At 41.5% G+C, this 14,523-nt stretch overlaps 1 protein-coding gene across 1 annotated transcript in view; it reads left to right on the plus strand.

Moving 5' to 3' along the window:
• Positions 1-826: 826 nt before the first annotated feature.
• The window catches only part of SEC22A (SEC22 homolog A, vesicle trafficking protein), an 86,022-nt gene continuing 72,325 nt past the window's right edge, over positions 827-14,523 (plus strand). Inside the window, exon 1 of the mRNA XM_052643542.1 lies at positions 827-855. The gene's annotated coding sequence lies outside the window, so the exon portion shown is untranslated. The remainder of the gene's footprint in view (positions 856-14,523) is intronic.

A 14,523-nucleotide genomic window follows, 5' to 3' on the forward strand; every position in this document is an offset into this window, starting at 1 on the left:
TCAACCCCACTGACTTCCTTTCAGTGACATGTTCCTAGAACACATCAAATTCTTTCATGCCCCAACAATCTCAAACATAATATTCTCTATGCCTGCAACATTCTTAAAGGCTCTTTCATGTGCCTGGAGCTTCAAAGGCACTTCTTCAAAGAACTCTTTCCCCATAGTCCTTATTAATCTATCGTTGCACTCACTAATTTTTCTTCATAGAATTGATCACAATTTATAATTACGTAATGTTTATGCTTTAACATCTCTTGCTCCTATCACACATTAGATCCACCGAAAGTTATATTCACTCCTATAACCCAATGCCTAACACTGGGCTTGGCACATAGTATGCAGTCAGTAAGCACTTGTTTAATAATGCATGACCGATGCAAAAGCTGGGATGGACTGCAGGAACAGCATTTGGCATTTCTTTGTCAAGGTAGGATGCCTTCCCGGGAGTGGTAATAATGGGACAGGTCCTTTTCTTGTTCACTCAGAGTGGGGCTTTCATGCTCCTTCTATAAGTGTTTCCTGCAGGGCCGCATAAGAAACAAACTACCTGCAGGTACAGGCGGCAGACGGGAGCTCAGCCTTATTTGCGAGGGACAGTATAATCAGTCAATCCAGGACTTGCCACTCTCTTGGCGTAGAAGCGTGAAAAGCTGTCAATCTCCGCCGGAGCGGGCGGGTTAGTGTGTCCTTCCCCCAGAACCTGATTGGCCTGAGCAAGGAACGGGGGCGGGGCTTGATCCCGCTGGGTGCCAGCCACGTTGCACGCGGGGCTGCCCCGCGGAGAGGCCACTCCCCGGCCCCACAGTGCACTGCGAAGCGCGTCACTCGGAGCGGCGGGTCTCGGCTCGACAGGTACGGCCCGGCCCCTCCCAGTCCTTCGTCCCTTCTTGGGGTCGCCCGAACCCTGATCTGCCGCTCGCCTGTCTCTCCCGTTCTCCTGCCACGGTCCTGACTCTCGCTGTTGGGACTGCAGACCTACCTACCCCGGGCGGGAACTAAGTTCGTGGCGTGGGAGCGGGAGTCGTCGGAGTCGTGGAGCTTTGAAGGGGTGGGATTGCTGGGACTTCGTTCCCTTCAACTTGAGGGATCACTGGGGCCGCGCGAACGGCGGTTGCCCTTCGGCTGACCTGCCGGGATATCGGGCAGCTTGAGCAGGGGGCCGAGGAGGGAGGGACAGTCGCTCTGAGCTGCCAGCGGTTAAGCGGCATTCCCTGGCGCCCAGGTGTCAGAAACACGGTGGCCCTCCTAGACTGTTTAGGTGGCCCAGAGAGCTTGACACGGCACTTCCTATTTTCTTTTAGGCAGGGTTACTTAGCTTTTTTGTGAGGTAGTTCAACCTCAATGCTAATTCAAGCATTGAACCCAGAGATTTGCCCGCGTTGGCTCACAGAAACCGAAGGTCCTGTTAATGGCACTTAGGAAACGATGTGGCATAAGGGAGACCTAAGCAATTGGCTCGACAGGTAGCTGGGGGTTCCGGAATAGGCCGAGCCTCAGCTGCCTTTAATCTCTCTGACAGTGAAAACAGCAGCTTTGCCCCGCCCCGTTTAGTTTCCTGGGTCTTCCACCTGGGGCAGTGGGAAAGCTTGAGAATCAGTTCCTTCTATGCTTTGCTTCAGCCAAGGCAAAGCCTAGGGGTAAGGTGTCAGCCACCAGGAGGGAGATGATGGGATCTCAGCTAACAGGTGGAACAGCCACTTCTTAAAACTTTCTGAGTCCCTTTGCAGGTTACTGGCATTTGTTCAAGTGCTAAGATAATGGTTGGCTGGTGGCTCAGATGGTGAAGAACCTGCCTGCAATGTGGGAGACCTGGGTTTGATCCCTGGGTCAGGAAGATCCCCTGGAGAAGGGAATGGCAACCCACTCCAGTATTCTTGCCTGGAGAATTTCATAGGCAGAAGAGCCTGGGAGGCTACAGTCCATGGAGTTGCAAAGAGTCAGATAGGACTGAGGGTTGACCAAGCACACAACACAACCCTAATTTAAGGGGCATCTGGGCATTGCCTATACTGAGAACCATAATTAGTTTAGTGTTTGTGTGTGTGTGTATGTGTATAAAGTGATTATAAAGTGGTAGTCGTGTCTGAGTCTTTGTGATCCCACGGATTGTAGCCCACCAGACTCTTCTGTCCGTAGGATTCTCCAGGCAAGAATACTGGAGTGGGTTGCCATTTCCTCCTTCAGGGGATCTTCCCCACCCAAAGATCAAACTTGGGTCTCCTGCATTGCAGACAGATTATTTACCATCTGAGGCACCAGGAAAGCCTGTGTGTACATAATTGATTCTTAAAATCTTCAGTGTATTTTATACTGGTGTATTAATGGAGCCTGCAGTTCAGTTCAGCCGCTTAGACGTGTCCAACTCTTTGCGACTCCATGGACTGCAGCGCACAGGCTTCCCTGTCCATCACCAACTCCCAGAGCTTGCTCAAACTCATGTCCATTGAGTCAGTGATGCCATCCAACCATCTCATCTTCTGTTGTCCCTTTCTCCTCCCGCCTACAATCTTTCCCAGCATCAGGCTCTTTTCCAATGAGTCTAGGTCTTAACAAACAGGTACTTTCGACCTTCCTGTCCATGTAGTTGAGTTGCTGCTGCTGCTAAGTCGCTTCAGTCATGTCCGACCCTGTGTGACCCCACAGACGGCAGCTCACCAGGCTCCCCCGTCCTTGGGATTCTCCAGGCAAGAACACTGGAGTGGGTTGTCATTTCCTTCTCCAATGTAGTTGAGTAAGAAGCTTAAATATGTTGATAGGCAACATTTCAGAGTGTGGTTAGAATTATGCTTGAGTTTAATTCTGTCACTTGCTCGTTTCAGGATTGAATAGATTACTTTTCTGGGCTTGAATTTCCTCAGAGATAAAATGGAATGGATAATAACTACCTCACAGGGTATTGGAAGGCTTAAATGAGGTAATGTGTATAAAGTGGTAAATAGAGGACAGTCAATAATAACAAACGCTTAATATTGCACTTTCCATCTGCAAGGTGGTGTTTCAGGTTCTTTACATGTTCTTATGTGGTAAATACTATTAGTATCTTTAAACAGTCCTATGAGATGGGTGCTATTGGTAGTCAAAATTGACAGATGAGGGTATTGAGCATAAAAAGACAGTTTGCCCAAGTTTACACAATTACTAAATGGTAGAGCCAGTTTTTGAATCCAGGCAATTTGGTTTCATAGTACACCCTGTTAACTATAATACTTACTGTATAGTATATAAGCTGTTTTTAAAAATTGTTATTTCAGAATGAATAGCTAATTCCTGTATCACTGGCTACTTGCCCCTTGTTGATTGTAGGAGGAGCACAGTGATGTAGAGATATACAAGAGACTTAGATTTAAGCACTGCCGTCTATTAGCAGTGTGACACTGAGGAAAGTTTCCTCATCCGTAAAATGGAGGTTATACCTCCCTCACTCTTCGTTAACTGTGAGGTGTTACGCAAATTACTGATGCAATTGAGTATGTGTTGAAGGCCTTCTTCCTAGATGTGTGAATGATCTACTCTGGAGCCAGAGTTCTTATGCATACTATGCAGTACAAGTACCTATAATAAAAATACCAAAGGCTGTTGATAAGATGCGGGGCACAGGTAAAGTTGCAAAATAAACTCTGGTTGTTTTTAGTACCCTTTTCACCTCTTTTCAGGCTCTATCTCCCAAGTACCTTCCTGCTAACCTATGGCTGCATGAAATCCTTCTCGTTTCACTCCATCTTCCCCCAGTCCAGTGCATCACAATTAGTATAGCCTTCTCCAAAGCTACACCCCAGTTCCCAGATCTCAGCTAGTACTTTTTAAAAAATTAATTTATTTATTTTAATTGGAAGCTAATTACTTTACAATATTTTAGTGGTTTTTGCCAGACATCAACATGAATCAGCCACGGGCGCACATGTGTTCCCCATCCAGAACCCCCCTCCCACCTCCTTCCCCATCCCATCCTCTAGGGTCATCCCAGTGCACCAGCCCTGAGCACCCTCTCTCATGCATTGAACCTGGACCAGTGATCCGCTTCACATATGATAATGTACACATTTCAATGCTACCCTCTCAAATCATCCCACCCTTGCCTTCTCCCACAGAGTCCAAAAGACTGTTCTCTTTTGCTGTGTTCATCTATGTCTCTTTTGCTGTCTCACATATAGGGTGATCGTTACCATCTTTCTAAATTCCGTATATATGCAATAGTATACTATATTGGTGATTTTCTTTCTGACTTACTTCACTCTGTATGATACGCTCCAGTTTCATCCACCTCATTAGAACTGATTCAAACGTATTCTTTTTAATGGCTGAATAATACTCCATTGTGTATGTGTACCACAGCTTGCTTATCTGTTTGTCTGATGATGGACATCTAGGTTGCTTCCACGTCCTGGCTGTTGTAAACAGTGCTGCAGTGAACATTGGGGTACACGTGTCTCTTTCAATTCTGGTTTCCTTGGTGTGTATGCCCAGCAGTGGGATTACTGGGTCGTATGGCAGTTCTGTTTCCAGTTTTTTAAGGAATCTCCACGCTGTTCTCCATAGTGGCTGTACTAGTTTGCATTCCCACCAACAGTGTAAGAGGGTTCCCTTTTCTTCTTCCCTCTCCAGCATTTGTTGCTTGTAGACTTTTGGATAGCAGCCATTCTGACTGCTGTGAGATGGTACCTCATTGTGGTTTTGATTTGCACTTTTCTGATAATGAGTGATATTGAGCATCTTTTCATGTGTTTGTTAGCCATCTGTATGTCTTCTTTGGAGAAATGTCTGTTTAGTTTTTTGGCCCATTTTTTGATTGGGTCATTTATTTTTCTGGAATTGAGCTGCAGGAGCTGCTTGTATATTTTTGAGATTAATTCTTTGTCAGTTGGTTCATTTGCTATTATTTTCTCTCATTCTTAAGGCTGTCTTTTCACCTTGCTTATAGTTTCCTTCTTGTGCAAAAACTTTTAAGTTTAATTAGGTCCCATTTGTTTATTTTTGCTTTTATTTCCATTACTCTGGGAGGTGGGTCATAAAGGATCCTGCTGTGATTTATGTCACAGAGTGTTTTGCCTATGTTTTCCTCTTCAGTTCAGTTCAGTCACTCAGTCATGTCTGACTCTTTGCCACCCCATGTACCGCAGCACGCCACGCCTTGCTTTCCATCACCAACTCCTGGAGTCTACCCAAACCCATGTCAATTGAGCCAGTGATGCCATCCAACCATCTCATCCTCTGTCGTCCCCTCCTCCTCCTGCCCTCAATCTTTCCCAGGATCAGGTTCTTTTCAAATGAGTCAGCTGTTCACATCAGGTGGCCAAAGTATTGGAGTTTCAGCTTTAGCATCAGTCCTTCCAAAGAAATCCCAGGGCTGATCTCCTTCAAATTGGACTGGTTGGATATCCTTGCAGTCCAAGGGACTCTCAAGAGTCTTCTCCAACACCACAGTTCAAAAGCATCAATTCTTTGGTGCTCAGCTTTCCTTATAGTCCAACTCTCACATCCATACATGACTACTGGAGAAACCATTGCTTTGACTGGATGGACCTTTGTTGACAAAGTAATGTCTCTGCTTTTTAATATTCTGTCTAGGTTGCTCATAACTTTCCTTCCAAGGAACAAGCATCTTTTAATTTCATGGCTGCAGTCACCATCTGCAGTGATTTTGGAGCCCCCCCAAATAAAGTCTGACACTGTTTCCACTATTTCCCCATCTATTTGCCATAAAGTGATGGGACCAGATGCCATGATCTTAGTTTTCTGAATGTTGAGCTTTAAGTCAACTTTTTCACTCTCCTCAAAAGGCTCTTTAGTTCTTCACTTTCTGTCATAAGGGTGGTGTCATCTGCATATCTGAGATTATTGATATTTCTCCTGGCAATCTGGATTCCAGCTTGTGCTCAGCACCACTTGTTAAAGAGATTGTCTTTTCTGCATTGTAGATTCTTGAATATTTTCCTCTAGAAGTTTTATAGTTTCTGGTCTTACGTTTAGCTCTTTAATCCATTTTGAGTTTATTTTTGTGTATGGTGTTAGAAAATGTTCTAGTTTCATTCTTTTACAAGTGGTTAACCAGTTTTCCCAGCACCACTTGTTAAAGAGATTGTCTTTTCTCCATTGTATATTCTTGCCTCCTTTGTCAAAGATAAGGTGTCCATAGGTGTGTGGATTTATCTCTGGGCTTTCTATTTTGTTCCATTGATCTATATTTCTGTCTTTGTGCCAGTACCATACTGTCTTGATGACTGTAGTATAGTCTGAAGTCAGGCAGGTTGATTCCTTCAGATCCATTCTTCTTTCTCAAGATTGCTTTGGCTATTCGAGGTTTTTTGTATTTCCATACAAATTGTAAAATTATTTGTTCTAGTTCTCTGAAAAATACTGTTGGTAGCTTGATAGGTATTGTATTGCATCTATAGATTCCTTTGGATAGTATACTCATTTTCACTATATTGATTCTTCTGATCCATGAACATGGTATATTTCTCCATCTATTTGTGTCACCTTTGATTTCTTTCATCAGTGTTTATAGTTTTCTATATATAGGTCTTTTGTTTCTTTAGGTAGATTTATTCCTAAGTATCTTATTCTTTTCATTGCAATGGTGAATGGAACTGTTTCCTTAATTCCTCTTTCTGTTTTCTCATTGTTAGTGTATAGGAATGCAAGGGATTTCTATGTGTTAATTTTATATCTTGAAATTTTACTGTAGTCATTGATTAGCTATAGTAATTTTCTGATGGAGTCTTTAGGGTTTTCTATGTAGAGGATCATGTCATCTGCAAACAGTGAGAGTCTGTCTTCTTCTTTTCCAGTCTGGATTCCTTTTATTTCATTTTCTTTGATTGTTGTGGCTAAAACTTCCAAAACTGTGTTGAATAGTAGTGGTGAGAGTGGGCACCCTTGTCTTGTTCCTGACTTTAGGGGAAATGCTTTCAATTTTTCACCATTGAGGATAATGTTTGCTGTGGGTTTGTCATATATGGCTTTTATTATATTGAGGTATGTTCCTTCTATTTCTGCTTTCTGGAGGGTTTTTATCATAAATGTAGGTTGAATTTTGTCAAAGGCTTTCTCTGCATCTATTGAGATATTCATATGGTTTTTATCTTTCAATTTGTTAATGTGGTTATCACATTGATTGATTTGTGGATATTAAAGAATCCTTGCATCCCTGGGATAAAGCCTACTTGGTCATGATGTATGATCTTTTTAATATGTTGTTAGATTCTGATAGAATTTTGTTAAGGATTTTTGCGTCTATGTTCATTAGTGATATTGGCCTGTAGTTTTCTTTTTTTGTGGCATTCTTTGTCTGGTTTTGGTATTAGGGTGATGGTGGCCTCATAAAATGAGTTTGGAAGTTTACCGTCCTCTGCAGTTTTCTGGAAGAGTTTGAGTAGGATAGATGTTAGCTCTTCTTTAAATTTTTGTTAGAATTCAGCTGTGAAGCTGTCTGGTCCTGGGCTTTTGTTTGCTGGAAGATTTCTGATTATGCTTTTGATTTCCATGCTTGTGATGGGCCTGTTTAGAATTTTCTATTTCTTCCGGGTTCAGTTTGGAAAGTTGTACTTTTCTAAGAATTTGTCCATTTCTTCCAAGTTGTCCATTTTATTGGTATATAGTTGCTGATAGCAGTCTCTTATGATCCTTTGTATTTCTGTGTTATCTGTTGTGATTTCTCTATTTTCATTTCTAATTTTGTTGATTTGATTCTTCTCCCCCCCCCCCCTTTTTTTTTTATGAATCTGGCTAATGGTTTGTCTATTTTATTTATCCTCTCAAAGAACTAGCTTTTAGCTTTGTTGATTTTTGCTATGGTCTCCTTTGTTTCTTTTTCATTTATTTCTGCCCTAATTGTTATGGCTTCTTTCCTTTTACTAACTCAGGGGTTCTTCATTTCTTCCTTTTCTAGTTGCTTTAGGTGTTCAGCTCAGCTCAGTCATGTCCTACTCTTTGCGACCCCATGAATTGCAGCACACCAGGCCTCCCTGTCTGTCACCAGCTCCTGGAGTTTACTCAGACTCATGTCCATTGAGCCAGTGAAGCCATCCAACCATCTCATCATCTGTCGTCCCCTTCTCCTCCCACCTTCAATCTTTCCCAGCATCAGGGCCTTTTCAAATGAGTCAGCTGTTCACATCAGATGGCCAAAGTATTGGAGTTTCAGCTTGAACATCAGTCCTTCCAATGAACACCCAGGACTGATCTCCTTTAGGATGGACTGGTTGGATCTCCTTGCAGTCCAAGGGACTCTCAAGAGTCTTCTCTAACACCACAGTTCAAAAACATAAGTTCTTTGGTGCTCAGCTTTCTTTATAGTCCAACTCTCACATCCATGTATGACTACCGGATAGAGTTAGGTTATTTATTTGACTTTTCTCTTGTTTCTTGAGGCAAGCTTGTATTGCTATGAACCTTCCCCTTAGCACTGCTTTTACTGAGTTCCATAGGTTTTGGGTTGTTGTGTTTTCATTTTCATTTGTTTCTATGCATATTTTCATTTCTTCTGTGATTTGTTGGTTTTTCAGAAGCATGCTGTTTAGCCTCCATTTTGTATTTTTAATAGTTTTTTTTTTCCTGTAGTTGACATCTAATCTTATTGTATTGTGATCAGAAAAGATGCCTGGAATCATTTCAGTTTTTTTGAATTTACTAAGGCTAGATTTATGGCCCAGGATGTGATCTGTCCTGGAGAAGGTTTCATGTGCACTTGAGAAAAAGGTGAAATTCATTGATTTGGGGTGAAGTGTCCTATAGATATCAGTTAGGTCTAACTGGTTCATTGTATCATTTAAAGTTTGTGTTTCCTTGCTAATTTTCTGTTTAGTTGATCTGTCCATAGGTGTGAGTGGGGTATTAAAGTCTCCTACTATTATTGTGTTACTGTTAATTTCCCCTTTCATACTTGTTAGCATTTTCCTTACATACTGTGGTGCTCCTATGTTGGGTGCATATATATTTATACTTGTTATATCTTCTTCTTGGATTGACCCTTTGATCATTATGTAATGTCCTTTGTCTCTTTTCACGGCCTTCATTTCAAAGTCTATTTTATCTGATATGAGTATTGCTACTCCTACTTTCTTTTGGTCTCCATTTGTGTGAAATATCTTTTTCCAGCCCTTCACTTTCAGTCTGTATGTGTCCCTTGTTTTGAGGTGGGTCTCTTGTAGACAGCATATATAGGGGTCTTGTTTTTGTATCCATTCAGCCAGTCTTTGTCTTTTGGTTGGGGCATTCAACCCATTTAGATTTAAGGTAGTTATCGATAAGTATGATCCTGTTGTCATTTACTTTGTTGCTTTGGGTTTGAGTTTATAAACTTTTTCTGTGTTTCCTGTCTAGAGAAGATCCTTTAGCATTTGTTGAAGAGCTTGTTTGGCGGTGCTGAATTCTCTCAGCTTTTGCTTGTCTGTAAAACTTTTGATTTTTCCTTCATATTTGAATGAGATCCTTGCTGGGTACAGTAATCTGGGCTGTAGGTTATTTTCTTTCATCACTTTAAGTATGTTCTGCCATTCCCTTCTGGCCTGAAGAGTTTCTATTGAAAGATCAGCTGTTATCCTTATGGGAATCCCCTTGTGTGATATTTGTTGTTTTTCCCTTGCTGCTTTTAATATTTGTTCTTTGTGTTTGATCTTTGTTAATTTGATTAATATGTGTCTTGGGGTGTTTTGCCTTGGGTTTATCCTGTTTGGGACTCTCTGGGTTTCTTGGACTTGGGTGGCTATTTCCTTCCCCATTTTAGGGAAGTTTTCAACTGTTATTTCCTCGAGTATTTTCTCATGGCCTTTCTTTTTGTCTTCTTCTTCTGGGATGCCTATAGTTCAAATGTTGGGGCATTTGACATTGTCCCAGAGGTCTCTGAGGTTGTCCTCATTTTTAAAAATTCTTTTTTCCTCTCTGCTTCATTTATTTCTACCATTCTATCTTCCACCTCACTGATCCTATCTTCTGCCTCAGTTATTCTACTGTTGTTTCCCTCCAGAGTGTTTTTGATCTCAGTTATTGCATTATGCATTATTGATTGACCCTTTTTTATTTCTTCTAGGTCCTTGTTAAACATTTCTTGCATCGTCTGAATCCTTGTCTCCAGGCTATTTGTCTGTAACTCCATTTTGTTTTCACGATTTTGGATCATTTTTACTATCATTATTCTGAATTCTTTTTCAGGTAGACTCCCTATCTCCTCCTCTTTTGTTTGGTTTGGTGGGCATTTATCATGTTCCTTTACCTGCTGGATATTTCTCTGCCTTTTCATCTTGTTTGGATTGCTGTGTTTGGGGTGGCCTTTCTGTATGCTGGAAGTTTGTGGTTCCTCCCTGTGGGTGGGGTTGGACGAGTGGCTTGTCAAAGTTTCCTGATTAAGGAAGCTTGGGTCAGTGTTCTGGTGAGTGGAGCTGGATTTCTTCTCTCTGGAGTGCAATGAAGTGTCCAGTAGTGAGTTTTGAGGTGTGTATGGGTTTGGTGTGACTTGGGCAGCCTGTATATTAATGCTAAGGGCTATGTTCCTGCGTTGCTGGAGAATTTGCATGGTATGTCTTGCTCTGAAACTTGTTGGCTCTTGGGTGGAGCTTGGTTTCAGTGTAGGTATGGAGGCTTTTGGATGAGCTCTTGTTGATTAATATTCCCTGGAGTCAGGAGTTTTCTGGTGCGTTCAAGTTTTGGATTTAAGCCTTCGGCCTCTGGTTTTTTAGTCTTATTCTTACAGTAGCCTCAAGACTTCTCCATCCATATCGCACTGATGGTAAAACATTTAGGTTAATGGAGAAAAGATTCTCCACAGTGAGGGACACCCAGAGAGGTTTGCAGAATTACATGGAGAAGAGAAGAGGGAGGAGGGCGATACAGGTGACCAGGAGGAGAAGAGGGGGAATCAAAAGGGAAAGAGCAGTCTAGCCAGTAATCAGTTCCCTATGTGCTCTCCACAGCCTGGAACACCCAGAGAGGTTCACAGAGTTACATAGAGAAGAGAAGAGGGAGGAAGGAGAAGTGGGGGAGTCAAAAGGAGAGAGACAGATCTTCAGCTAGTACTTTTAATAAAACAGTATGTACCAAAGTAGTGTTTCCCAAACTTTGGTAACTTAAGATAGGCAAGATAATTCGAATGATAAGCAGATAAACATAAAAGAAATTCTGCAAAAATTTTCCCACACATGTTTGATAAGACAAAAGTTCTTTATATATTTTAATTTAAATTAGAAGGAAAACCTAACACCTCAAAACTGATTTCATAGATGCTATTGCTAAGCATAGGGCAAAAAGTAAATCAATTGAAAGACCTGTATTAGGTAAAAAACAGTACAGGTGGGATGCAGATACGGTAATATGACTTCTGAAAATGGTACTTGGATGATGGAAGTTTGGGAAATAACAGACTAAAAGTAAGAGTGATTAACCTGTTATGAAATTATTTTTTTTCCCTGAAAAGTGGCATTTTGAAAGCATCTTGCTGTAAAGTAGATATAAAATGTACTTACGCATTGGGTTTTGTTTACTGCTTTTGAGAGATTGCCTTCCTGGAACCTTAGAACCACAGTCATTACCCTACAACATTCTGAATAAGAAAGGCCAGCATCTTGTTGTCTTGGATCTAAAAGACTGCTTGCTAACCACTGCTATAGGAGTTTGGTATTGTGTAAATTTTTACTCTAGCAGTTGCTATTGGGCAAAGAATATATAAGCCAGCACTCAGATTTCCTGTGAGTTTTCTGATGCTGTGTAAAGGCATATGCTACTTTTTTTTTTTTCTGTTAAGGTGAGGGAGAATGGACCAGTGTACTAAAGATGTATATATAACCCCAATAAAACTACTGCTGTTAAATCTTTCCATGCAAGTGTCTTAACCTCTCCCTTTTCTCAGTTCCCACTAGCTTTTCCATGTTTTCTCCAGCCACTACCCTGCCTAGACTTTATGGGTATCCTAACCTGAACTTCTGTTAGGTCCATACCATTTCTGTCCTTTATCGAGCCCATCTTTGCATGAAATGTTCCCTTTGTATCTCTAATTTTCTTGAAGAGATCTCTAGTCTTTCCTATTCTGTTCTTTTCCTCTATTTCTTTGCATTGATCGCTGAGGAAGCCTTTATCTCTTCTTGCTATTCTTTGGAACTCTGCATTCAGATGCTTATATCTTTCCTTTTTTCCTTTGCTTTTCACTTCTCTTCTTTTCACAGCTATTTGTAAGGCCTCCCCAGACAGCCATTTTGCTTTTTTGCATTTCTTTTCCATGGGGATGTTCTTGATCCCTGTCTCCTGTACAATGTCACGAACCTCCATCCATAGTTCATCAGGCACTCTATCTATCAGATCTAGTCCCTTAAATCTATTTCTCACTTCCACTGTATAATCATAAGGGATTTGATTTAGGTCATACCTGAATGGTCTAGTGGTTTTCCCTACTTCAATTTAAGTCTGAACTTAGCAATAAGGAGTTCATGATCTGAGCCACAGTCAGCTCCTGGTCTTGTTTTTGTTGACTGTATAGAGCTTCTCCATCTTTGGCTGCAAAGAATATAATCAGTCAGATTTCGGTGTTGACCATCTGGTGATGTCCGTGTGTAGAGTCTTCTCTTGTGTTGTTGGAAGAGGGTATTTGCTATGACCAGTGCATTTTCTTGGCAAAACTCTATTAGCCTTTGCCCTGCTTCATTCCGTATTCCAAGGCCAATTTGCCTGTAACTCCAGGTATTTCTTGACTTCCTACTTTTGCATTCCAGTCCCCTATAATGAAAAGGACATCTTTTTTGGGTGTTAGTTCTAAAAGGTCTTGTAGGTCTTCATAGAACCATTCAATTTCAACTTCTTCAGCGTTATTGGTTTGGGCATAGACTTGGATTACTGTGATATTGAATGGTTTGCCTTGGAAATGAACAAAGATCATTCTGTCGTTTTTGAGACTGCATCCAAGTACTGCATTTCGGACTCTTTTGTTGACCATGATGGCTACTCCATTTCTTCTAAGGGATTCTTGCCCGTAATAGTAGATATAATGTTCATCTGAGTTAAATTCACCCATTCCAGCAATTCATGAAAACATGGGCTCGATAAAGGACAGAAATGGTATGGACCTAACAGAGGCAGAAGATATTAAGAAGAGGTGGCAGAATATATAGAAGAACTGTACAAAAAAGATCTTCACGACCCAGATAATCACGATGGTGTGATCACTCACCTAGAGCCAGACATCCTGGAATGTGAAGTCAAGTGAGCCTTAGAAAGCATCACTATGAACAAAGCTAGTGGAGATGATGGCATTCCAGTTGAGCTATTTCAAATCCTGAAAGATGATGCTGTGAAAGTGCTGCACTCAGTATGCCAGCAAACTTGGAAAACTCAGCAGTGGCCACAGGAATGGAAAAGGTCAGTTTTCATTCTAATCCCAAAGAAAGGCAATACCAAAGAATGCTCAAACTACCATACAATTGCACTCATCTCACACGCTAGTAAAGTAATGCTCAACATTCTCCAAGCCAGACTTCAGCAATACGTGAACCATGAACTTCCAGATGTTCAAGCTGGTTTTAGAAAAGGTAGAGGAACCAGAGATCAAATTGCCAACAACCGCTGGATCATTGAAAAAGCAAGAGAGTTCCAGAAAAACATCTATTTCTGTTTTATTGACTACGCCAAAGCCTATGACTGTGTGGATCACAATAAACTGTGGAAAATTCTGAAAGAGATGGGAATATCAGACCACCTAACCTGCCTCTTGAGAAACCTATATGCAGGTCAGGAAGCAACAGTTAAAATTGGACACGGAACAACAGACTGGTTCCAGATAGGAAAAGGAGTACATCAAGGCTGTATATTGTCACCCTGCTTATTTAACTTCTATGCAGAGTACATCATGAGAAACGCTGGGCTGGAAGAAGCACAATCTGGAATCAAGATTGCTGGGAGAAATATCAATAAGTTCAGATATGCAGATGACACCACCCTTATGGCAGAAAGTGAAGAGGAACTAAAAAGCCTCTTGATGAAAGTGAAAGTGGAGAGTGAAAAAGTTGGCTTAAAACTCAACATTCAGAAAACTAAGATCATAGCCTCTGGTCCCATCACTTCATGGCAAATAGATAGGGAAACAGTGGAAACAGTGTCAGACTTTATTTTTCTGGGCTCCCAAATCACTGCAGATGGTGACTGCAGCCATGAAATTAAAAGACGCTTACTCCTTGGAAGGAAAGTTATGACCAACCTAGATAACATATGAAAAGCAGAGACATTACTTTGCCAACAAAGGTCCATCTAGTCAAGGCTACGGTTTTTCCTGTGGTCATGTATGGATGTGAGAATTGCACTGTGACGAAAGCTGAGCGCCAAAGAATTGATGCTTTTGAACTGTGGTGTTGGAGAAGACTCTTGAGAGTCCCTTGGACTGCAAGGATATCCAACCAGTCCAATTTGAAGGAGATCAGCCCTGGGATTTCTTTGGAAGGACTGATGCTAAAGCTGAAACTCCAATACTTTGGCCACCTCATGCGAAGAGTTGACTCATTGGAAAGGACTCTGATGCTGGGAGGGATTGGGGGCAGGAGGAGAAGG

Source organism: Budorcas taxicolor, chromosome 1 (genome assembly GCF_023091745.1).
Source record: "Budorcas taxicolor isolate Tak-1 chromosome 1, Takin1.1, whole genome shotgun sequence".
Lineage (NCBI taxonomy): Eukaryota > Metazoa > Chordata > Mammalia > Artiodactyla > Bovidae > Budorcas > Budorcas taxicolor.